This window comes from Mirounga leonina, unplaced genomic scaffold, assembly GCF_011800145.1.
Source record: "Mirounga leonina isolate KUSES-001 unplaced genomic scaffold, KU_Mleo_1.0 Mir_82, whole genome shotgun sequence".
In the NCBI taxonomy this organism is placed as follows: domain Eukaryota; kingdom Metazoa; phylum Chordata; class Mammalia; order Carnivora; family Phocidae; genus Mirounga; species Mirounga leonina.
Genome location: NW_023270825.1, coordinates 44,902,579 through 44,928,703, shown reverse-complemented (window position 1 = coordinate 44,928,703; position 26,125 = coordinate 44,902,579). Strand labels below are relative to the sequence as shown.

At 39.2% G+C, this 26,125-nt stretch overlaps 1 long non-coding RNA gene across 2 annotated transcripts in view; it reads right to left on the bottom strand.

Annotated features, from left to right (window-relative positions):
* LOC118002150 overlaps positions 1–26,125 on the bottom strand; it is a 172,531-nt gene that overhangs the window by 107,571 nt on the left and 38,835 nt on the right. For both annotated transcript variants that reach the window (XR_004676965.1, XR_004676964.1), the window contains exon 2: positions 5,599–5,711. This is a non-coding gene — a long non-coding RNA (uncharacterized LOC118002150). The remainder of the gene's footprint in view (positions 1–5,598; positions 5,712–26,125) is intronic.

The window sequence follows — 26,125 nt, the reverse complement described above, 5'->3', positions numbered from 1 at the left end:
GAAAGAAAGAAAGAAAGAAAGAAAGAAAGAAAGAAAGAAAGAAAGAAAGAAAGGTAGGTTTCTGTTTTTAGCAAAGTCAAGTGTACATAAAGAAAGGGCTTTGCATACTCTTTTTTTTTTTTTTAAAGATTTTATTTATCTATTTGAGAGAGAGAGAATGAGAGACAGAGAGCACGAGAGGGAAGAGGGCAGAGGGAGAAGCAGACCCCCTGCTGAGCAGGGAGACGGATGTGGGACTCCAGGATCATGACCTGAGCTGAAGGCAGTCGCTTAACCAACTGAGCCACCCAGGCGCCCGGGCTTTGCATACTCTTAAGTAAAGACCACAAAATTCCTTGTATAGAAGTAGCACTTATAGACAAAGATTGCTTGGGCTAATACAAATGAATTCCTAGTATAATAAGTAAATGTATTATTTTGTTGTTGTATTTTTTTTAAATTTATTCCTTTTAAGTAGGCTCCATGCCCAACATGGGGTTCAAACTCAAGACCCTGAGATCAAGAGTTACCTGCTCTACCGACTGAGCCAGCCAGCTGCCCAAGTGAATGTATTTTTTAAAAGTAGATATTGGTATATAATTGGAACTTGAAGGATATATAAGATCAAAATAACATGACTTTTTGACAGAGAAAAGAAGGGTTATTTCAGGATAGTGAAATAGCATTGACTAGGATTGAGATATAAGAAATCCCGTATGACATTCCTTTTGTTTACCCACCTTAATTTCCAGTGCAGGAGTAGACCATTGTCATGTTAAAAGGACCTCAGGATGGTGAAAGTCTGGCAATGAACGGACTTTTTTTTGCAAAGGCAGAATGGACTTCATCCACACATGCCACAATCTTACAGTATAAAGAAAGCTTATTATTACTTACTTGACAATATTTCCCATGTAATTTACATATCAAATGAACCTCATTAGTTTAACAAATCCCTTGAAATATTCCAGGTCAAAAAGGTTTCATTTGCAATTTGATTTTGGGAAGTTTGTCAAAAATATTAAAAAAAGGTTTTACCCTCTTACACTGTTGGTGGGAATGCAAGCTGGTACAGCCACTCTGGAAAACAGTATGGAGGTTCCTCAAGATGTTAAGAATAGAGCTATCCTATGTCCCAGCAACTGCACTACTAGGTATTTACCCCAAAGATATAGATGTAGTGAAGAGAAGGGGCACATGGACCCCAATGTTCATAGCGGCAATGTCCACAATAGCCAAACTGTGGAAGGAGCCGAGATGCCCTTCCACAGATGAATGGATAAAGAAGATGTGGTCCATATATACAATGGAATGTTATTCAGCCATCAGAAACAATGAATACCCACCATTTGCATCGACATGGGTGGAACTGGAAGGGATTATGTTAAGTGAAGTAAGTCAAGCAGAGAAAGACAATTATCATATGGTTTCACTCATATGTGGAACATAAGCAATAGCACGGAAGACCATAGGGGAAGGGAGGGAAATCCAAAGGGGGTGCAATCAGAGAGGGAGATGAACCATGAGAGACTATGGACCCTGGGAAACAATCTGAGGGTTTCAGAAGGGAGGGGGTTGGGGGAAGGGGGTAACAGGGTGATGGGTATTGCGGAGGGCATATGCTGTGATGAGCACTGGGTGTTATACGTAACTAACGAATCACTGAACACTATATCAAAAACGAATTATGTATCATACTAACTAAACATAGTAAAAAAATAAAAGTAAAAAAAATTTATAAAAAAAGGTTTTATAGCACTTGCCTAAATAGTATCACAGATCATTATGAAATTTAATACCTAAAAGTTAAAAAGACTTCCACAATCTTATTAAAAGCAAACCAAAAGTCTGCGAAAACCTTGTCCTTTTAACAGAGAGAAAACCAAATTCTAATTTTGCACCAGCTCACTTTTTATATTAGAACTCATTCTTAAATAAATTCATTCTAATCTTAGCCAGCTTGACCACACATTAAAATTCCTTTTCAAAGATTCCTTTCCACAAACCTCCTACAACTTTCTTTTCTACATTCTGATTTTGTCCTATGTTTTTCCTCTTTATTTTTTTTTTTAAGTAAGAGAGGGAGAGAGCGCACACATATGAGCAGAGGGAGAGAAGCAGACCCCTGCTGTGTGGGGAGCCCAACTGGGCTCCATATGATACCAGGACCCTGAGATCATGACTTGAACAGAAATCAAGAGCCAGGTGCTCAACCTAGTGAGCCACCCAGGCTCCCCCTATGTTTTTCCTCTTTAAACAACCAGCCTCACTTTAGGACAAAATTATTCTTTCCCTCAACAAAAAATGCATCTGCATTTCTCATACTTTCTCTTACTGAAAACACATCCTACTTTCCTGGCATACAGAGATATTTCTCTTATTATTTCTAGTGGCTTTAATTACACATATATATATTTTTAAAGATTTTATTTATTTATCTGACAGAGAGAGACACAGTGAGAGAGGGAACACAAGCGGAGGGGGGAGGGAGGTAGAGGGAGAAGGAGGCTTCCCGCAGAGCAGGGAGCCCAATGTGGGGCTTTATCTCAGGACCCCGGGATCATGACCTGAGCTAAAGGCAGATGCTTAACGACTGAGCCACCCAGGTGCCCCTTTAATTACATATATTACTTAGACTTCTTAACCCTTGGGAACCTTACTTTCTAATGAAAACTAAGAAGTGAACAATTATGAACTGTCTGATATACCTGCATTCTTTAAATTTGCCCATTAATGAGTACATTTCATGATTTCTAGAAGCATATGCCTTTTTCAATTTTCCAATATAGCACTAACACATCCAAGTATTTTTTACTTTTTCTGTAATAAGAAGCCAAAAGTAGATAAACTTATGTTCAGTAATTTATGTTTCAGTATTTTATCTAATTTGGAAAGGATCTAGATATTCAATGACCATCCATTATGTAATTTAATTTAACAAAACTCTAAGGTTTTTAGTTACCAAAAAAGATTTGGGGAAACTATTTATATAGACATGAATATTGCTGAAAAGTTTATTTGTAAACTTTTATCTTACTTACATCTATTTAATTCTCTTCTTGATAACTATGTTTAGATTAGTCATGAAAATTTCACAAGACATCAAACAACTAACCATCATCTTTAAGTTATCTTTCTTGCTGACAAATTCTGTAACAGAACTTATTTGACTTTCAGTAAACCTAGGTAACATAAAAGTATCATATTTAATGCTGACAACTCTAAAAACATGCCTGTTTTACTTAAACCAACAAATTTCAACTGGCTTTGATTTATTAAAGATTAATCCTAGAGCACATGAACTTGAAACTTATTTGGGTTTGTTTCTATTATGTTTCTGAGAATTTAACTTACATAAGTACTTAATTTTCCTTAAACCAATTAAATGAGCTCTCTTTACAATTTAATTTTGGCAATACCACCCTGAAGTAGAAAACACCACACATCTACAACACATATAAACATAGAGATAGATGCAAATGGAAACCTTATGGTTATTGTTATAAAATTTTTGTCCATGAGATGAGTATGATAAAGCAGAACTCACTCGTTTATAAAAGAATGACTGGATGCAAACTGTTTTTCTGGCAGATGGGATAAATTAAGGTTACCTGCTCAGATTGCTAAAACTTTTTTTTTTTTAACTAATATTTGTGGAGAAGATGCTTGAGATTTTTATTTATCCTTGACAAGTAACGTGATGGAAGCTGTGGGCTAGATTTTGAGACAAGGTGCCTCTATAGCTGTTTGTATTTTTTTAAAGCTTCTTTTTTTTCCTTTTGTTTTTCTTCAGTCTTAGGAATAGAGGATGATGGAGGCAAAAGTTCCCAGAGTGGTTATAAGACCTTTGAGATAAATGGGGGAGGTTTGGGGATTGATGAGAAGGATAGGTTGGAAGACTTTGAATCCTTTCAGAGGCCAGCTGTATTTCAAGTTTTGCAAAGATTTGTAAGATAAGGACAGTTGCTTTTAGTCTCTTGAGGAATGGCTGCAACTTCAAGGACATCATAGGTTGATCTACCCATCCAACCACACCATCTTCAACCTGCTTTTTTCCCTCTGGTACCTAGCTCTAATTTTAATTGAGAGGTGAAAGTCTTAAAAACAGTGATCAGTTTCTGAATATCAGCTTCTAATCTGGCCAACTTTTGACAAAAAAAAAATCTTGTCAGTTTTCAGGCAGGACAAACAGCAGGTTTTTCTGACAGTATTAAATAACTACCCTTGGGTGTAAGATGAACAAGACACACTCTTCCCAAGATCAGTCACTCCCAAAGATAGTCAAAACAGAGAACCAACAACCTGCACATCCCAGGTAGGCTCCCAGGTAGGGGGAAAGCCAAGCCCAGTTAATGCAAAATGAGACAAAGAAGAAGGCAATAGCTATCCCTGGAAAGAAAAGGATCAATAAACAATGGATTTGGATTTGGAAAGGAAAGAACAATGTGAAATTTTATTTTCCTCTCTTGATTGGGCACTACAGACAGATTCAGAAAAACTGATGATGGTAAGAATTACCTTTCTCAGGCTTCTGTCAGTTTTGCCAGGATTTCCACTGTAGGCTCTGGTATCTACTAGAGTTTCCCTCTGGCTGTTTAAAGGAATAATGTAGCAGTTTACCACAAAATCTCTTAGTGTCATCAACTCTGGAAGGGGCCCACATGGGGGCCCTCCTTTGAAGGTAGATATGGGGGTGTCTGTAAGGCTGGAGTTTTATTTATGTTTAGGTAATCTTTTCAGAGCGGAAACAATTTAGACAGAGGATTAGTAGAATGAGTACTCAAAGGCCGATGGAGGGGAGCAATAGGTGTTACATCGGTCTTACAGTCTTTACCCACCTGATGGTTACCGAGCCAAATTCTTTAGGACATGAAAAAAAGCTTGTAGATTTTTATAGCTTCCAGGACCATAGTTCTTAGAAATAAAATAAGCAAGTGTACTGAAAGATGGAGTGCTTAACTCTTTAGAATTGAAGAATCCCATTAGCTAAGTCTTTTTGCATGTGCTTTTTTTTTTTTTTTTTTTTAAGATTTTATTTATTTGCGAGAGAGAGAATGAGAGAGAGCATGAGAGGGAGGAGGGTCAGAGGGAGAAACAGACTCCCCGATGAACAGGGAGCCCGATGTGGGACTCGATCCCGGAACTCCAGGATCATGACCTGAGCGAAAGGCAGTTGCTTAACCAACTGAGCCACCCAGGCGCCCGATTAGCTAAGTCTTTTACACAAAATACAAACATATGCACCTTGACACACCAGCAGGAACTGACACATGTCACTGTGGACTGGACAAGAAAAGGCAGAGTATACCACCAGCGATTCCCAATGCACACTCAACCGGCAAACTCCATGAATACAGAGTACATTCTGGAAATGGGGAAAGGACTAAACCAGCATACCCCACTAAATGGGGACTGCAGACCTGACCCAGGGAAGAGATTCCAATGTGGCATTGTGGGCTGAACCAAGGGCTAAGAACTGGGGCTCTATGTTAGAGTCTCCTGTCAGCTCAGGCTGACCCATTAACCTTGGACTGGAAAACAAAGTAGATCTGTCATTTGTATGCTTAGCTCTGTCGTTCGTATGCAAAAAGAGCAAAATTCAAACCTAGAGGCACTTACCAGCAGCCTTTGGAAATAGTGAGAAAGGCAGTGATCTCAAAAGGGTTCGAAGGGTGTGGTCCTCCATTTCTCATTGTCCCTGAATGCTTTGGATCCCACCACTGCTGCCTAATCTGTTAAAAAACAAAATTCAACTGAATAAATTTAAAGATCTAATTTGGCTTTATTAAATGATTCATGAATTTGCATTCCCGTCGGGCAAACTGAGAGGAGTTCTGAGAAGTTGTACAAAATGGAAGATTTTTTAGGAAGGAGGGTGGAGCAAGAAAGTTTTTAGCAAAAGAGAAGAAAAGATTGATTGTTGCAGGCAAGATCCCCTTCTGATAGGTAGAAGGGCAGGGGGCCTTACTGGTGCACTACCCCATCTTTTGGGGGGTGATGGAAGGACCCTGTGACAGATTACCGCACTGGTGTAGATCAGAAAATTCCTGACTGATGGGTTAAGACTACATTTCTAAGGGAGGTTGAAACTGCAATTAGGTATTACGCCTCTGCTTGGTGACTTGGCCTAAGTGATGCCATTTTGGGCCTGTGGTCTTTTTTAAAACAACCTTGAAGTTAAAAAGACTCAAGATCTTTAAATGAAATTTTCAGAAAACATTTTGAGGAAAACTCTCCTTGCACTTAGGGAGGGTATCCTACATTCAGAATGGGTCAAAAGTTAAATACCACAGTTATAGACACTTCCCTTTAAGGCAATTTAATGTTTCCTTCAGCTGGTCTCTGTACATTTTATCTAAATTAGTTTCTTGAACTCTTATATTTTAAACTAAAATTTCAGAAAGTGGCCTCTTGCTGCCAAATAACATTTTCTTACACACAATCTTGAGGATCATAATTAATGGAATATACAATGTATATATATATATATGTATTTAAAGATTTTATTTCTTTTTTTGACAGAGAGAAACACACTGAGAGAGGAAACACAAGCAGGGGGAGTGGGAGAGGCAGAAGCAGGCCTCCTGCTGAGCAGGGAGCCCGATGTGGGGCTCGATCCCAGGACCCTGGGATCATGACCTGAGCCCAAGGCAGGCACTTAACGACTGAGCCACCCAGGCGCCCCTATACAATGTTTATTTTTAATGCTGTAATTATGGCTCTGCTTTTGGAGAAAAGCCACTGATTTAGCAATGGAATTCTAGTATCTTTTACTAGGTAATGGACACAAAATGTCTTTGTGTTTTAAGATATAGCAAGAAGCTCACCGAGTGGGGGTGGTGGGAGCTGTTTGCTTACCTGGGAGGAGTCTTCTATCACTGCTTAAGTGGGAATTGCCAGCTCAAGGCAATTAAAAAACAGAACTTCTAGGGCGCCTGGGTGGCTCAGTTGGTTAAGCGACTGCCTTTGGCTCAGGTCATGATCCTGGAGTCCCTGGATCGAGTCCCTGGATCGAGTCCCGCATCGGGCTCCCTGCTCAGCGGGGAGCCTGCTTCTCCCTCTGACCCTCCCCCCTCTCATGTGCTCTCTCTCATTCTCTCTCTCTCAAATAAATAAATAAAATCTTTAAAAAAAATAAAAAATAAATAAATAAATAAAAAAATAAAAAACAGAACTTCTAGTGTGTCTTATCATTGTTTTAAAATTTTTCCCAGAAGATATATCCCCAGTGTTGACTGTACCCATAACAGACCACTTCCACTGGCTCATGCTTGGCACACACTGGGATACAGAAGAGAAGAGAGGACAATAGAATGAGTATCTATCTACCAACCAGCTTTGTCAATCTTAATCTTTTATGATACTTGCTTCAGATTGCTTTTCTTATGATGAAATACGACATCACAGATACGACTGAAGCCCTTGTGCGCTCCTCTTTCTTCTGTTCTTTCTCCAGTGGGAGTCACTATGTTACATTTAACTTTCTCCATGCCTATGCATATTTTTATCCTTTACTACATAATGTGTCTACCCTAAGCAACATGGCTTGTCCATATTCATAAACAAAATAGTATTATTTTTGCACATTTAAAAGTTTAATATAAATGGTATTGTAATGTTTATATCTATCTGCAGCTTGTTTTCCCCTTCAAATTTATATTTGCGATATTTATCCAGCTTAATAGAAGTAGCTCCAGTTCATTAGTTTTCACTGCAATGTAGTGATCCCTTGTTTAAACACACCATAAATTCTCCTTTTGTGACATGTAGGTTGCTTTTAATTTTTTGCTATCAGACAATACTTCTATGAACACTCTTGTTCATGTCTTTCTGACATAATGTAGGACAGTTTCTTACTAGGGTGTACAGTTAGGAGGGGAGCTGCTATGTCAAAGATTAGGCATATATTTAATTTGAAACACATCATCAAATCTGCAAGAGGCTCTGAGGTGTTGGGACACCCACCTAGGCGTGATGACCATGACCTGCTCTAATGTTACAAGATTTAAATATCATCTGGGACAAGATACTCATTTATAGACTTGGAAACATGCTTCCTCACTGTCATTCTTTGGGCAACTGCATCTTATAGGAATGACTTCTTCCCCCTTGGTCCTCCTCGTACACATTTTGATCTCTTCATCATTATCAATCAACATCATAGCAGCTAATTTTACTAACTCTTATTATTTTCCAGGCACTGTGTGGAATACTTCATATGCACTGTTTTACTTATTCCTCATAACAATCACAGGGGGTAGGTGCTATAAATTATTTCCACCTTACATGTAAGGAAACCAAAGCCTGAAATAAATTGAGTACTTGCTCAGAGTGACTAGCCAGGATTCAGGCTGTTATAACCCAGTTCCCAAGCTCTTAACCACTCACTGTGTGATACAGCATTTCTCTATTCATGAAACTACAAAATCATTACTTTCTTTTCTAATTTGCAAAAGAAAGAGAGGTCTATTATGAGACTATTTGCATAGTATCATAGAAAAATCAGGAAAATAAAAAAAAAAAATCACTGCATTGTGATTTGAAATCCTTAATCCTTGACTTGGGTTCAGGACAGTGTGTTCATTCATTTGTTATCTTTCCTCCTTCTTTTTACAATGTTATTAATGTGGAAACATTCTTAAAAAGATAGAAATATACCTCATTATTATTTTTGCATATTCCCATCTTCATTCTCCTGGATATCTTTTACATGTTGCAGTTTTAGTATACATGTAATTAATCTCTTTCTTTTTTTTTTTTTTTAAGATTTATTTATCTGAGAGAGAGAGAGAGAGAGAGAAAGTGAGCAGGGGCGGGGTGGGGGGAAGGGAAAGAGAAGCAGACTCCCCACTGAGCACAGAGCCTGACTTCCAGCCTGATTCGGAGCCTGATTTGGAGCCGACACAGGGCTAGATTTCACAACCCTGAGATCACAACCTGAGCCCAAATCAAGAGTCGGACACTTAACAGATTGAGCCACCCAGGCGCCCCAAATCTTTCTTTTTTAAGATTAACATTATATCACAAGCGTTTTTCCTTACAATAAAATCATAATGATCATTTGCGTGGATGTGTTAGAATTTATTTATACATTCTATTGTTTTCAAAGAACATTTTTGTGCCTGTTACTTTTTCTTCCATCTGGGTCATTTTCTCAAGATAAATTCCTTGGGGGAAAATTACTAGGCCAATGGACTGATCATTGCTATGATATCTGATACTTTTTAACATCAGATGAATGCTTAGAAATGGGAATGCTGACTAAATCTGAACCATATGAGGTCATCACACCATGATCTCTATGTAGATAACTTCCTGACATATCAATTTATTGCTTACAATTGATGTTAATTAGAGGTTTATTTGCCTAATGTCTTAACTGATTGGCATTCTCTATGGTCAATGTGGTTAGGTCTGGTTCATGACCCCACATCCCTCTGAGACTTATGTTCCTGGAGTTGCTATAATGTTCAGTGTGCCTTTTAGCCATTAAAAATAGTCATAGGTTTGTTTATTCTTCTAGAAAACAATCATTGATAGGATTCAAAAACTTGGGAGGACAAAATTGGACATGACAGAAAAATAGAACATAGTGGCATGGATAAAAGGAAGTAGAAAATCCTGCTGTGATCTTGTCCCATTGTGCCCACCCTACTGAGCTGCTGACGATTGCATTAATCCACGAGGACTGCACAGCTGAGCACTAGGGGACGTATTCATGATTTACTAAATTGAATTCCAGGAGAGTTTGGATAATTTCCAATGCCATTAGCTATAAAACTATGTGCCAAGTTATTCAGACCTCTGGATCATACCCAAGAAGGTCATACCTACCTTTGTCATTTTTGTTCCTGCCCTTCTTCAGTTTAGCCAGCACTTATCCCCCAGCCCCAGGACCTGGCTTGTTAGGAAAAGCATATGTCACGAAGCTCTTGGTGGGGACTGAAGCCAATATCCCATTACATATTTATAGCTGGAGATACTAAACTTAAGATATCAATCAGTGACTTAAAGGCTTGGAATTTGGGACCCAAAATCAGATTTCTTGAAGGTGGGTGTTTAGTTATTCCCTCATTTTATACCATATGAAGGTAAGCGTCACACATTGCCCATACTTGGCCTTAAGCCCACCTTCGTTTTCCAGTGGTGGGCATGGCTTCAACTTCTCCTCCCAACTGCTCTCCTGCAGCTCACCTGCCCTTACCTTCCCCACTGGCTACTTGCTCTGTCCTTTGTATTCAAAAACCAAGAGTGATATCTTTACCCTCTAGTTCCACTTTCCACTGGGCCCATGAAGGTCTCATGGCTCGTGACCCTTCTGTGATGGTCACAAGACAATAATAAGGTTGGGAAGAGACACTGGTGAATATCTCAACACAGCAAGTGGCTGAGCTGATTGGCTATTTCTTGCGTCTTCATTGAAAATTGGTGCTTTACCCCATTTCCTTGGCTATGGCTTTGGGTTATCATGAGAACTATTTAGTCCGGCTCCATAGTTTCCATGTCAACACTTCTCTCATTTCAGCCTTGTCCAAGTTCCTGCTACCTGTTGTTGTTGCCGATAAGGTCAGCATTTCCTATGGGCTGGCACAGCCTTCATCGGCTGAGGCTGAAGAGCAGTGGCCCTTGCTGGACAGGACAGGCATGTGCCAGTTCCCCTCAGGCAACACTCAGTCCACATTGACCATTTGGGATACTAGTTCGGCCACAGGCATTTGCATTTGCAATGCGTGAACAAGCTCATTAGCCTCCACCTGCATGCCTGCATGCCCTCTGTCTACCTGTATTCTCCTGTATCCCCAGGACTGTGTTCTACATTTACTCATCCCGTGGCTACCCCTGTTTTTGCCCCTCAGAACTAGTTGCTGCCACCACAGCTGCTGTTACTGGTGCTCTCTGGGGCGCAGAGGTTTACCAGCGATCCCAGCCATTAGGGCTGTCCGTTTGTTCAGTGCTGTGATGGTTCTCACCCTGCTAAGAGCAGGGCCACATTCTATCTCCCCGCAGTGTCATATTCTGTTAGATGGGTCTTGCAAGAAGTTGCTGAGCCCCGATTGCTGCAGAATCTGATGAGAGCTCTAAGTCTCACACACTCAGATGTAACCTCACACAGCCATGGGATTGTGAGGGCAGGTTCAAGAGACAGTATTCTGGGGCGCCTGGGTGGCTCAGTTTGTTAAGCGACTGCCTTCGGCTCAGGTCATGATCCTGGAGTCCCTGGATCGAGTCCCGCATCGGGCTCCCTGCTCGGCAGGGAGTCTGCTTCTCCCTCTGACCCTCCCGCCTCTCATGTGCTCTCTCTCTCATTCTCTCTCTCAAATAAATAAATGAAATCTTTAAAAAAAAAAAAAAAGTGGAAAAAAAAAAAGTGGGAAAAAAAAAAAAAGAGAGACAGTATTCTGCCATTTCTGTATCTTGGAAGCAGTCCCCCCGCCCCCGCCCCATGTTTGCCCTGTGGTAGAGTCTGGCTTCCTTTAGGATGATTTTCTTTCAGAAGCCCTGAAATTGAACCCTTTTCAATTTGACTCTATTGGATTTCCCTGCCCTATTTCTTGGTTCCCACATGTTTATGTATTTCAAAACCCCACTTGCAGTTTTTAACTTTTCCTTCAGGAAGCTCCTCAGCCTCCATAAAAACTGGAGAATGTAACAGATATGGGGAAGGAGAGGTCTACCCTTACCTCCGGAGACCTGAAACATTTATATCTCAGCCTCCCCCCAGAAAGAACTCCTTTGATATTCAAGTCCATAGTATGGCATCTTGTTCCCCAAAACATGCTGCAACAATGTATCTGATTCATGCTGGTGTCCCCTAAGTGCCTGGCACAGGACCTTCTTCACAACTGGTATTTAATTTATGTTTTAATTAAATGAATAAATGTTCGTTGGAATAAAGGTATGTTTTAAACACAAGGAAGAAAGTTGTTTATAGCAAAGTTGAGGTTGGTTTTCATGTTTTCAGTCTGTGCCTTCACTTATAGAATTATTCAGTTTTTTTTTTTTTTTAAGATTTTATTTATTTATATGACAGAGAGAGGCACAGCGAGAGAGGGAACACAGCAGGGGGAGTGGGAGAGGGAGAAGCATGCTTCCTGCGGGGCAGAGCCACCCAGGTGCCCCAGAATTATTCAGTTTCTAATTTAAAATGCTTATGGGACTTCTAAGTCATCTGAATAACAATGTTTTCTGGACTGGAAAAATGGAGACAGGTAGGTGGCCAAATATGGCAGAGCAAGTCATTATCGATTGATATTAAATGAAAAGTTAGGTCTAAAACAATAGCATGATCCCATTTTAAAAATGTATTTGCACAGAGAAAAGAAGGACTAAGGGACATATGGCATGAATATTCACAATGCTCCCTAATAAAGGAGTGGTATGATTATGGTCAGTGCTTATCTTTTCGATTATTTATAGTTTCCTAAAATTATAACAATGGACATATATTATTTTTGTAATAAAATGTGGTATGTAATATCTTTAAAATTTTTATCTTACTATATTTATATTTTATTTTATTAACAAGGTTGCAAATAGTGTGCAGAATATTGAGCCCCTCTGGGTTGTTCCTGGCTTGAAAACAAATGCTTACCTAAAGGAATTCTATTTCTAAAAAAATTCTAATAGAAAAGTGTATGAGACATCTCAGTTATCCCCCTGGGAGGAAATATTGGGAGGTAATAATGTTTGTCAGAGAAATAGAGTTGGCGTCCTCTATATAAAACAGCAAGGGTAGCATTTCCTCAGGCCTTTTGTATACTAGGAGAAAAACACAGAAATGTTCTCATGAAATTTCAAATGACCTTTGTGCAAGGGAAGGGTATTTTTTATTAGGAGAATCCCATGAAATACTTTTTACCATCATTATCATTATCATTATTCATGATAATGATAGCAATATAGCATAGTGATAAAAATCATGGCCTTGGCATCCCTCAGTCAAGTTTGAATCCTGGCTGTTACCTACTATGCGATCCTGAGCCAGTCATTTAGCTTTATTATTGTTAGCTTCCTAATGTATTTTACTTTATTTTTTCAAAGATTTATGTATGTATGTATGTATGTACATATGTATGTAAGTAATCTCTATGCCCAATGTGGGGCTCAGAACTCACGACTCTGAGATCCAGTCACGTGCTCTTCCAACTGAACCAGCCAGGTGCTCCCAGCTTCCTAATTTTTTAAATTTTAAATATTTTTTAAATATTTAAATTTAAATAAAATAAAAATAAAAAATATTAAAAATTTTTAAAAATATTTTTTAAATATTTATCTGACCACCAGGTGGCGTTTGACCAAGGTTCTCCAATTACACTCACCACTCAGAAGCCTTCACATTAGTTACCATCTAAAGTGAAATGATTTGCCAGATTCTATGTGGGGGAATTAACAAAAGGCAGTTTATAAAACGAAGTAAATGCGTTTATTTTTGATATAGAGCCTGTTTTATGTAGTCTATGTGGAAAAAATGAGACTTTCATCCTTAGGCACACAATTTATTTAATGAATGTAATCCACTTTGATATGTATTAAAATAGCATCTGGCATAATAATTTTGATGATAACTCTGGATTTAATATGATTTTCATGTGCTCAGTTATAATACTTGAAACTTGAGATTTATGGGAGGAATGGCAGGTAGCCATTAATCCTGGTTACAAGGTGGAGCAAGGGCATCTACTTTATTGTCCCTGAAGGAACTGAGCAAGCATATACCTATATTCCATAAAGATATAGTGTGATTAAGTAAAAGCAAGTATGTTGCCATTTAACATGTAGGTTAGCAATTGAGCACTTGTAGGGAGTGTTATTTTTGCTTTGTTAGTCTTGGTAATTTCTGTGGTTTAAAAGTCTACAAAACCTGTTCTTTAGGCACTTAACGTGTAGCACTTTGCGTCAATTGTAATTACAAGAACATACACAGGCATTACGTGTTTGAAACCAATTTAGAATATTTGCAGTTTAAGTTTGCCAATGGAAATATTTCCCTCTAATGTTAAGAAAGAGTAAATCTGAAATGAGAAGGATCAATTTTGAGTTATTAAAAATGGAATGATTCAGTTTTTAGATTGAGTCATTTTGCTTCTCATTCCCTCAATAGTTATGAATTGGCACATAGTTTAACAAATACATGTTGAATGGATAAATAGTGAATGAATGAGTGCTTCTCATGTGCAAAGTGCAAATCTAGAGGCTGTGGGAAATATGAAACAATAGCTTCCATGACCTCTGATCTCTAGGAAGTTTATGATATAGTTGGAAGATCAGAGACATAAAAAACAAGAGAAATAATACAAGTGTTAAGTAATAATAAAAGGCATCACATGGAGGATATAATTATATTCCACTGAATGCTACATAGGGTGAGTGCCATAAATTTGATGGAGAGAAGGATTTCTTTGGACATCTGTGGTCAGTGAAGGCTTTCTGGAGGAGGTGGACATAAGCTGGCCTTAAAGGGTGGGAAAATTAGAGGAAGAAGAGGGTACTTCCAAATGGTGAAGGAAACAGAAGATGAAAAAATGAAATGAACCAAACCCAAGCAATGAAGATGGGAATGTAGAGCAAATGGGTACCTATGGTGGTAGAGATGGCAGGGGTGGTAACAAGTCTATAGGCCCATGCTCTTCAAACTTCAGTATTCACTTCCCTAGTGGAATGCTTGACCCTCTCATGTAAATGGGGAGCATTTCCTCTCCTTCAATTTAAACTTAAAAATGTGAAGGATAAATGTTAAATAATTTAACTGGCAGATATTAATATTAAAGCAAATGTGGAAGTACTGTGGAGGAACGCTGAAGAGATAGAAGTCCAGAAAGTGTGTGACTTGCCCAAGGTTGTATCACTTGTTCAGAGGACAAGTCCAGCTGGAATGGTCCATGGAGCAGATTATCCCCAGCCTCTGAATATCATGGTCAATGGTTTATTTTGCTTTTGCCCTACCGTTATTTCTTTATATATTCTCTGACAAATCTGCCGAAAAGTGGTAAGGGAAAATAATAAAAGGAATTTGAACAAACTCATCATTTTTTTCCTTCTTGTTCAGAGCTCTTGTGTAAGGATTAAGAGACATTATATCATAGATAAAATAAAGTTTAAAAATAATTTGTTATTTACAATCCTTTGTGTGTTCCCTCATCTCTATTTTTATCAGAGACAGTAGAGTTGGATATTAGTAAAATGTACTGTAATGACTACTAATAGGAAGGCTGTATATATTTTTCAGGTCTAGGACACATTTGATTTTGGGGAAGAAATAACTGATTTATTTGGCAGAATGTACTGGATGAATACAGCCAATTCAAATACTTTTCTGGGCCCTGAAAAATAATCCTCCATCTTTAATGGTGACCTGGCTGGACAGAGAGTCTTGAACCCTAGGTGGGTGGGCTGGAGTTCCTTTGTAGTCATAGGGCAAACCTCTGAAGACATTTCCAGAATGTCTTTTCAGCAGAATGCTTTGAAGGGTTGAATTACATTCTAGAGCAAGTGATTGAGAAATGCTACATTTTTTGTATCCAAAAGATAGGGATTTGTTCTCAGGGTTTGAAGTGACTTGGGAACTCATTTATGAATATACGTGGTACCCTCTGAGGGGATTGGGGCCTGACTTGCCTCTCAGAAATTCTGAAAGAAAAGGGGGAAGAGCAAAGTAATGCACGTTTTGGTTTGAACTCTTTTGAGTGTTGCAGAAAAAAAGATGCTGATGATTTGAATGAAGATCCAAGGTGAGAATTAAGAGAAAGTGTCCTGCCAAGGAGAGACTTGGAGGGTAAAGCAGACCTGTGGACCTCATCTACCCTGCTCTAACCTGCACCCCCCTACTCACACACACCACGAATAAGAACGGCTCCCAAAACTTCTGGCTCTACTTCTGCTTGTTCTGTGGGAATTTGAACCTCCTGGTTCTCACAAATGATTCTGAAAGCTCTCAGGGGGGTGTATCACTAGGGTATTATTTTCCTATAGCAGCTGTAACAAATTATCACACACTTAGTGGCTGAAAACCACATACATTTATTATCTTACAGTTCCGGAGGTCAGAAGTCTAAGACGGGTCAGCAGAGCCAGGCTCCCTCCAGAGGCTCTAAGGGAGAACCTGTTTCCTTGCCTTTTCCTGGCTTCTGAAGGCCACCTGCATTCCTTGGCTTGGGGACCCCAGTCTCCATCTTCAGTCAGCAGTGTAGCACCTTCAAATCTTTCTCTGACCTCCGCTTCTGTTGCCAGATCTCCTCTGATTCCAACTCTCCTGCCTTTCTCTTATAAGCACCCCTGTGAGTCCATGGGGCCCACCTAAATAATCCAGGAGAAACTTCCCATCTCAAGATCCTTTACTTAACTACATCTACAAAGTCTCTTTTGCCATGCAAGGTAACATATTCCCAGGTTCTGGAAATTAGGACATGGGAATCCTTAGGGGGTGACTATTCAGCCGACCCTAACCAGTTCTCCGGGGACCAGTTCTATTGGTCACGACAGAGGTCTGTTATTTTCCTCTTCTGACACTGGGTCCCTGTAATGTGGCGTTAGTCACTGCTGAGGTTTCTTTCCCACCGGTGGCAAAAGTAGCAAGAGTACCACGGGTGCCCCTCCCCCCTCCTCGGGCACCATGTCTTCGCGGATGCCGCCAGCCTCCAAGACCGAGGGGTCGTGCTGTCGGCCCTGACGCTGCCAAGGACACTGCTCTTATTGTTGCCAGCACCGCAAAGGGGACCAAGAATGTGGACACATTTCTGGGTTTTCTCTCTCCCCTTGGGAACCAGATGTGAGTCTGGGAAGGAGGCTACACGATAAGCTGGGTGACAGGCACTGTGCTCTATCAACAAGCACACCCCCCATTTTCTCTCTTTCCCCTTGGGATCAGTGTCCCCCGGCAGGCTCCTCTGTCCCTCCTCACACTGCCACTTCTCCTTCTAGTATAAACACAGCTGGGACTCAGGCTGCTACATAACACATGCTTCTCTTAGGCTACCTTCCCAAGTGTTTACATTCCATGCTTGAAGAACTGGCTCCTTCACCAAACTCAGGGGAGAAAAAAAAAAATCAGTGCAGTTCTTAATTTTTCACACTTTCTACCTAGTCTAGAGTTAAGCATCTGGATCCCATTGGAGGCCATTTGTCCTAATTTGGCACTTCCTATTAATTTTGTAAGGGATTACTATTGAAATACGTAATTTAGTAACTTCAGATTTTACAAGCCACGTCAAGTGCCATATCAAATAGGGTTTGACTGGACTTATTACTGTTGAAAAGGAAATCTTTGATTTCGCTCTTCCTAGCTACTATTGATTCATCTCGTACTCGAGTGTGTGAAATTGGAGCTATAGAAAACATGTTTTTTTTTTCCCCCCTCCCTTGATCTGGTTGGAATAAATGTTTTCACTTCGTGAAATAAACAGTGAAAGACTTCTCATGAATTTCTATGTATTTTTAATGAGCTGTGTTTCTCCTGATGGACTGTATTAATACTTTACATGTTCTCCTCCCAGGAAACCGAGGAATCTGAGATCCTACACCAGCTTCGGTTTGCTCAATAGGAATTAATATTCATAGTGTTCAGGGCAGTGGCCAAACCTCTGGTTTTGTAGGTTGACCTCGCAGAGGAGGCAGGTTGAAAGAGGCTAGGAGTTGTCACACGAGGGAATTTCCCTGTACATCTTTCAGCTTCTTCAGTTCTGTGGCGAGGCCACAGGTTTCTGATGGCTCAGGAATGTGTGTGCAGATCTTTAAGAAGTACCGAAAGGCAGGGAGATGAGGGGTAGGCGTGGTGGGAGAGTTAGGGCTCAGGGAGGCTGCAAGAGGTATATGAACAGGGTCTGAATTGTTGGGCTGTAGTTCTTCACCTGCCCTTTTCATTACTGGCCAAGTTTTGTTTAGTGATTCTTAAACATTTCCTGGGATAAGAATCATTTCGTCCCTCAAAAAGAGTTTGCCAAGTAGAGTTCAGCCTACCCAGTTCTGAATATAATTCCTGATCTCTTGGAGATGCGTATTTACTTCATATTCGTAGTTATACTCAGATACACCCATTCACATTACTTTTAGGGATGGAACTCTAGTGGGTCTCCATGAACTGAAACAAAGGACGTGTCTGCCACCTCCTGGACACTCTGAGAAATTCAAAGGATTTTTTCCATAGGAAGAGGGTGAGTTTGATAAATTTCGTTTCAAATTTTCTTCAACAGATGAGAATTTAGCCAAGTATTAAACAGATTAATTTCTGCCTTTGTGAAGGCTTGCACGCCTTTGATCATTCAGTCGTTTTAATGAACTCAACGTGGTTGTTTCCGATTTGGCCTTGAAGTCTTGGCACCTGGCCACAGTCTGAGTGGTGGAGCCTTACTGCCTCCAGCTTGGGTTCCTCAGTTTTGGCAGGGCTTGTCTTCCCACTGATGGAAGGTTTACAAAGGAAAAAAAAAATTATGTCTGAAATTCTGCCAGGACACATCAGCGTATTTCCAGGCTGCCATCTATCGTGCAAAGCTCTGAAGATTTAATATTTTTTTAAAAAATTGCAATGCACCTGCTCCTAAGGAAAACCATCTTGTCATATGATAGCATGCTTTTACTAAATCAGCGAATTTTAAATTTTATTTATTAGGGTTTACAACTTGGGTTTCTTCCCTTAGGCTTCCTCATCTATGTGTAAGTACAACTTGCTTCCAAGGTCAGCCTCCCACCCTCCATAATTAGCTCAGAGATTTACCAGGGACTTCTGACACCAGCTTTACCTAGGAAGCTGATCACAGCACTATTTGTGGTCATACCCTAAGTGATTCAGCAGCTCTGCTATGTTTAGACTCTTGTCTCGTCCCACACAAAGCTCTTTTCAGACCCAGTTTGACATTATGATATTGTACTGTGGTCCCGCAGGGTCAGGGAGTATAATGTGGAAATTCAGTATATGTCTTATAGCAGAAAAAGGGCATTCGATGTTTGGCAAAAGGACAGTCTGAAGACAAGGAGCGTGCAAGGCAATGTTCAGGGCTTCTGCCACTTTGCTGGGTAGGAGTGAAACATACCACCCTGAAGAAAATGGCTCCAGAAGCGCATGAATTGTTTTCTGTTGTTTGTTAGCTTTTGTAAGCTCGTTGTGTGTGGCTAGAGGAGAGGCTCTTCTCCTTGGGATCCCTTCCTTAGTGTACTGTTTTGTGGCAAGTCTGCTGAAGCAGGGTTTGTTAAAGTCAACTTAAGTCATTGACAAGATCTGCTTAAATTGTTAAATATCAGTTTTGCTGGTGTGCTTGGAAGTTTAAATCTATGAGAGGCTTTTCTAAATTTTATCCTCTACTCTTGTTTTCTTTGACTAGTTTCTGTAGAGGGTCCAGTTTCAAAAAGCTATTTGTTGCCAACCCGGAAGTGAGAATAATAGAGCACTCAAAAAAAGTGGGATATTGGGTTTGCTCCATGGAATATTTAATACCTAGAGTAGTCTTTCATTTCAGAGCTATTTTAAACCTGGGACCTCACTTAGAGAGCAAACTGGTGGATAGGACCATAAAAAATAGAAAGTTCTTGTGGACATGATTTACATGTTAACTATTTACCTTTTAGGGAAAAAAATGACAGCTATAATCTTTCCCTTGCCGATTAACATGCCATTTCTCACTATTAATTTCAAGTAACAACAACAATAATAAATCCCACCTCTTACTACGTTTCTCAGACCTGGGAGACTTGTGTTAAGTTTCTTTCAAGTTGACTGTCCCACCCTAGACAATTTGGAGGGATAATGATGTCTACATTATCTGGGTTTTCCTAATTCCAAAATTGTGATTATTTGCTTGGGGCAGATTCAGAGGAAGTTTATTTGTGCACCATCTATGAAGATCTTGTTTGCTAGGCAACTTAATATTATCAAGGGAGGTGGGATTGTATTGTGAAGTGCTTTGCTGGATGTGAGGACATTTGAGGTCTGGTTTGATTCTGCTACTCACCAACTGCATGGTCCTGGCTTAAATTCTCTCATCTGGAAAGTGGTTGTATAATGCTTTCTCTAGCCTCTTCCAATTGTAGAATTCTATAATCTGCCTTCAGTTGGGAGCCAAGATGACCTGTGTGACTGTTCTTGGGAGCAAGGGATGCTGTAGGCACAGAAAGGGGAGTGGAGCATATCCCACACCAGACCCTCAGGCACAGGGGCCTCACACTGGAAAGAAAAAACCCTATAACATTTGGCTTTGAAAACCAGAGGGGGTTAACTTCACAGGTTCTTATAACCAGTGGGTTTTAACACCTGGAACTTTAAAAATCAGTGGGCTTGGCTCTAGGAGAGCTGTTAGGGTGATAGGAAACTGAGTTCCTGACCTTAAAGAGACAGCATGACAAACAGCCCCTCTGAGATATAGCATAGGAGCAGCAGTTTGAAAAACACATGGAGTATACAGGAGGAAGGTTTGCTTACTAATCCCAGAGCATGTGCTGGAGGGGCAGGGATCTTTGGGAGTCTTCTCCAAGAACAAAAGAGCTGATGGGAGCTGTTTCCCTTCCCCTCCCCATAGCCTAGACCCATAGACACTTGTGGGAACTAGCACAGTGCCAACACTCTACCTAGCTTGCTAACAGCATGTCCCACCCCAGTGTTCTCCTGTGGACATGCTTCCTCCATCCTGGCCATGGCAGGAATTTTCCAAAGTGGCTCAAGGTCCCTAACCACAGTGGACTGGCACAAACTGTGCTAATACCACAAACCCTGCCCCCTTCTAACCCAGCTTCAGCAAAAGTTTTTCAAAGCAGCCACAGGTCCCTGACCACAGCCCACCTGCACAAACTTTACTAACACCTGGGGCCCCACCCCCACATTGTCCTACAGACCTGCCCTTGGCAGGGGTCCTTCCAAAGTAGCACCAGAAGTGTGGCAGTGTGCAAGCAGCCCCTATAGGGGCCAGGACCACTCTAAAGTGACTCCTGCCTGGGGAGAGGAAAAGATAACCATACACACCAATCTGACTGTGCCCCAGCAGTGGGCTGGGAGCAGACATTTGGTCTGACTTCAGGCCCCACCCACCAATGAAAGCTTCTCAAGGGACAACACAGAGAGAGATCCAGCAGTTTGGTGCCTCTGCATCTCTGGCAAACACCTCTGACTCAACTCAAGCCCAAGGAGGCCCCAGGCAGGCCCATTAACAACACCAAACCCTGCCCTGAGTAGGTAAACAGAGCCATTGCAGATGACTGGACTGAAGGCAAATATGGTTCAACCACAAGTGTAGGGCACATACAACACACATAGGAGATACCCCTGAGGCACCAGGTTCTGGTGAACAGGGCACACTGCACTGCAGGGCACTGCAGGACTTCTTTACAAGGCCACTACTTTCAAGAGCAGGAGATATAGCTAACTTTCCCAACACATAGAAACAGACACAGAGAGTTGGACAAAATGAGGAGACAGAGGAATGTGTCCCAAATGGAAGAACAGGACAAAATCACAGCAAGAGAGCTAAATGAAATGGAGATAAGTAATATGCCTGCTGGAGAATTTAAAGTAATGGTCATAAAGATACTGGACTTGAGAAAAGAGTGGAAGGCCTCAGTGAAAACCTAAAAAAAAAAAAAAAAAAAAAAAAGATAGAAAATGAAAAAGAACCAACCAGAGACAAAGGACTCAATAACCGAAATTAAAAATACACTAGAGGGAATATATAGTAGACTAAAGGAAGCAGGAGAATGGATCAGTGATCTAGAAGACAGAGTAAAGGAAATCAATCAACTGGACAGGAGAGATAAAATAATAAAAAGTGAAAATAGATTAAGGGAACACAGTGACACCATGAAATACAATAACATTCACATTATAGGGATCCTAGAAGGAGAAGATAGACAAAAGGGGGCAGAAAATATATTTGAAGAAATAAAAAAAACAAAAACAAAAACAAACAACCCTGAATCTGGGCAAGGAAACAGAAATACAGATCCAGGATGCACACAGAGCCCCCAACAAAATCAACCCAAGGAGGTCCACACCAAGATACATAGTAATTAAAATAGAAAAATACAGTGATAAAGAGAGAATTTTAAAAGGAGCAAGAGAGCACGTGACTGGCACAGTTGGTAGAATATGCAACTCTTGATTTGGTGTTCTGAGTTTGAACCCCACCTTGGGTATAGCAATTACTCAAAAATTGAAAAAAAAAAAAAATCTTCAGGGCACCTAGGTGGCTCAGTTGACTAAGTGTCCGACTCTTGATCTCAGCTCAGGTCTTGATCTCAGGGTCATGAGTTCAAGCCCTGCATTGGGCTCCATGCTGGGCATGGAGACTACTAAAAAAATAATAAAACAAACAAAAAATAAGAGCAACAGAAGAAAAGAAAACAATTATATACACAGGAAACCCTATAAGGCTATCTGCTGATTTTTTGGCAGAAACTTTGCAGTTCAAAAGGGAGTGACATGATATATTCAATGTGTTGAAAGAAAAAAAAACCCTGTAGCCAAGAGTACTCTATCCAGCAAGACTATCATTTAGAAGAGAAAGAGAGATAAAGATTTTCCCAGAGATAAAGTAATTCATCACCACTAAACTAGCCTTACAAGAAATGTTAATGGGGACTCAGTGGAAGGAAAGACCATAAGCAGTAGTAAGAAAAGTAGGAAGCATAAAAGCAGTAAAATTAAGCATATCTATAAAAATCAGTCAAGGGGTTCACAAAATAAAAGGATGTGAAATATAATATATACCTAAAATGTGTGGGGTGGGGAGGAGCAAAAATTTAATGCTTTTAGAATGGGTTCAAACTTAAGTGATCATCAACTTAATATGGACTGCTGTATGCATAAGACGTTATATATAAACTTAATGCTAACCACAAGTCAAAAACTGGTAATAGGTATGCAAAAAATAAAGAGAAAGGAATCCAAGTATATCCCTAAAGAAAGCCAATAAACCATGAGAGGAGAGAAGAGAAGAGAGGAACAGAGAAGAATGATAAAAATAACCATAAAACAAGTAACAAAGTGGCAATGAGTACATACCTATCAACAATTACTTCGAATATAAATAGACTAAATACTCCAATAAAAGACATAGGGTGATGGAAGGGATGAAAAAGTAAGACTGATCTATACGCTGCCTACAAGAGACTCATTTCAATCATGCAGATTGAAAGTGAAGGGATGGAAAAGCATTTATCATGCAAATGGAAGTGAAAAGAAAGCCTGGGTAACAATACTTATATAGGACAAAATAAATTTTTAAAACAAAGACTGTAACAAGAGACAAAGAAGGACACTACATAATATTAAAGGGAACAATCCAAAAAGAAGATAAAAAGAATTGTAAATATTTATGCACCCAATATAGGAGCACCTAAATACATATAGGAAGTAATCAATCATAATACAATAATAGTAGAAGATTTTAACAGCCCATTTACATCAATGGCTAGATCATCCAGACAGAAAAGCAACAAGGAAACAGTGGCTTTGAATGACACATTGGACCAAATGGATCTAACAGATATATTCAGAACATTTTTTCCTAAAATAGTGGAATATACATTCTTTTTCAGTGCACATGGAACATTCTCCAGACTAGACCACATGTTAGGCTACAAAACAAATTTCAACAAATTCAAAAAGATTGAAGTCATACCATGCATCTTTTCTGACCACAACACTATGAAAGTAGAAATCAACCACAAGAAAAAATCTGGAAAGAACACAAATACGTGGAGATTAAATAACATACTACTAAACAATGAATGGATCAACCAAGCAACCAAAGAGGAAATAAAAATACATGGAGACAAATGAAAATGAAAACACAATGGTCCAAAACCTTTGGGATACAGCAAAAGCCGTTCTAAGAGGGCAGTTTATAGTAATACAGGCCTACCTCAAGAAGCAAGAAAAATCTCAAATAACCAACCAATACACCTAAAGGAACTAGAAAAAGAACAAACAAAACCCCAAACCAGTAGAAGGAAAGAAATAATAAAGATTAGAGCAGAAATAAATGAAATAGAAACTAAGAAAACAATAAAACAGATCATGAAACCAGGAGCAGATTCTTTGAAAAGATCAACAAAATTGATAAACCTTTAGCCAGGCTCATTGAGAGAGAGAGAGAGAAGACTCAAATAAACAAAATCAGATATGAAAGAGGAGAAATAACAACCAACACCACAGAAATACAATTATAAGAGAATATTATGAAAAATTATATGACAACAAATTGGGCAACTTAAAAAAAATGGCTAAATTTCTAGAAACATATAATCTCCCAAAACAGAATCAGGAAGGAATAGAAAATTTGAACAGACCAATTACCAGCAATGAAATTGTATCAGTAATCAAAAGACTCCCAACACACAAAAGTCTAGGACCAGATGGCTTCACAGGTGAATTCTACTAAACATTTATTTATTTATTTTTAAAGATTTTATTTTTAAGTAATCCCCATACCCAATGTGAGGCTCAAACTTATAGGCTCGAGATCAAGAGTCACATGCTCTATTGATTGAGCCAGCTAGATGCCCTTTTACTAAATATTTGAAGAAGAGTTAATATCTATTCTTTTCTAGCCCAAAAAATAAAAGAGGAAAGAAAGCTTCCAAATTCATTCTATGAGGCCAGCATTACCCTGATACCAAAACCAGATAAAGATACTACAAAAAAAAAAAAAAAAAAGAAAGAAAGAAAAAAAAAAAGAAAAAAAGGAGAGAGAGAACTACAGGCTAATATGAACATAGGCACAAAAAACCTCAACAAAATATTAGCAAACTGAATCCAACAATACATTAAAAAAATCATTCACCATGATCAAGTGGGATTTATTCCTGGGATGTAAGGGAGGTTCAATACATGCAAATCAATCAATGTGATACAACACATCAACAAGAGAAAGGATAAAAACCATATGATCATTTTAATAGATGTAGAAAAAGCATTTGACAAAGCACAACATCCATTCATGATAAAAATCCTCAACAAACTAGGTTTAGAGGAAACATAACTCAACCTAATAAAAGGCATATATGGAAAACCCACAGCTAACATCATACTCAAGGGTAAAAAACTGAGAGCTTTTCTCTTAAGATCAGGAATAAGACAAGGATGTTCACTCTCACCACTTTTATTCAACACAGTACTGTCCTAGCCACAATAATCAGACACACACACACAAAAATAAAAGGCATCTAGATTGGTAAGAATGAAGTGAAACTTTCACTACTGCAGATGATATGATAATATATATAGAAAACCCTAAAATACTCTACCAAAAATACTACTAGAACTGATAAATGAATTCAGTAAGGTCACAGGATACAAAATCAAGATACAGAATTCTGTTGCATTTCTGTGCACTAATAATGAAGTATCAGAAAGAGAAATTAAGAAAACAATCTCATTTAGAATTGCACTAAAAATAATAAAATACCAAGAATAAACTTAACCAAGGAGGTGAAAGACCTATACTCTGAAAACTATAAAATGTTGATGAAAGAAATTGAAGATGACATAAACAAATGGAAAGAGATTCCAGGCTCATGGATTGGAAGAACAAATATTGTTAAAATGTCCATACTACCCAAAGCAATTTACACATTTAATGTAATCCTTATCAAAATACCAATAGCACTTTTTACAGAACTAGAACAAATAGTCCTGAAATTTGTATGGAACCACAAAGGACCCCCAAATAGCTAAAGCAATCTTGGAAAAGTAGAACAAAACTGTAGGTATCACAATCCCAGATTTCAACATATATCACAAAGCTGTAGTAATGAAAACGATACGGAACTGGCACAAAAGTAAACACATAAATCAATAGAACAGAATAGAGAGCCCAGAAATAAATCCACCATTATATGGTCAATTAATCTTTCACAAAGGAGGCAAAAATATGCAATGGAACAAAGACCATCTTTTCAACAGATGATGTTAGGAATACTGGACAACTATGGGCAGAAGGAGATTGAACCACTTTATTACATTGTGCACAAAAATAAACTCAAAGTGGGTTGAAGACCTAAATGTGAGACCTGAAACCATAAAAATCCTAGAAGTGATCACAGGCAGTAATTTCTCAGACATTAGCTATAGCAACATTTTTCATTTGTCTCCTGAGGCAAGGGAAATAAAATAAAATAAACAAACTATTGGGACTACATCAAAGTAAAAAGCTTCTCCACAGCAAAGGAA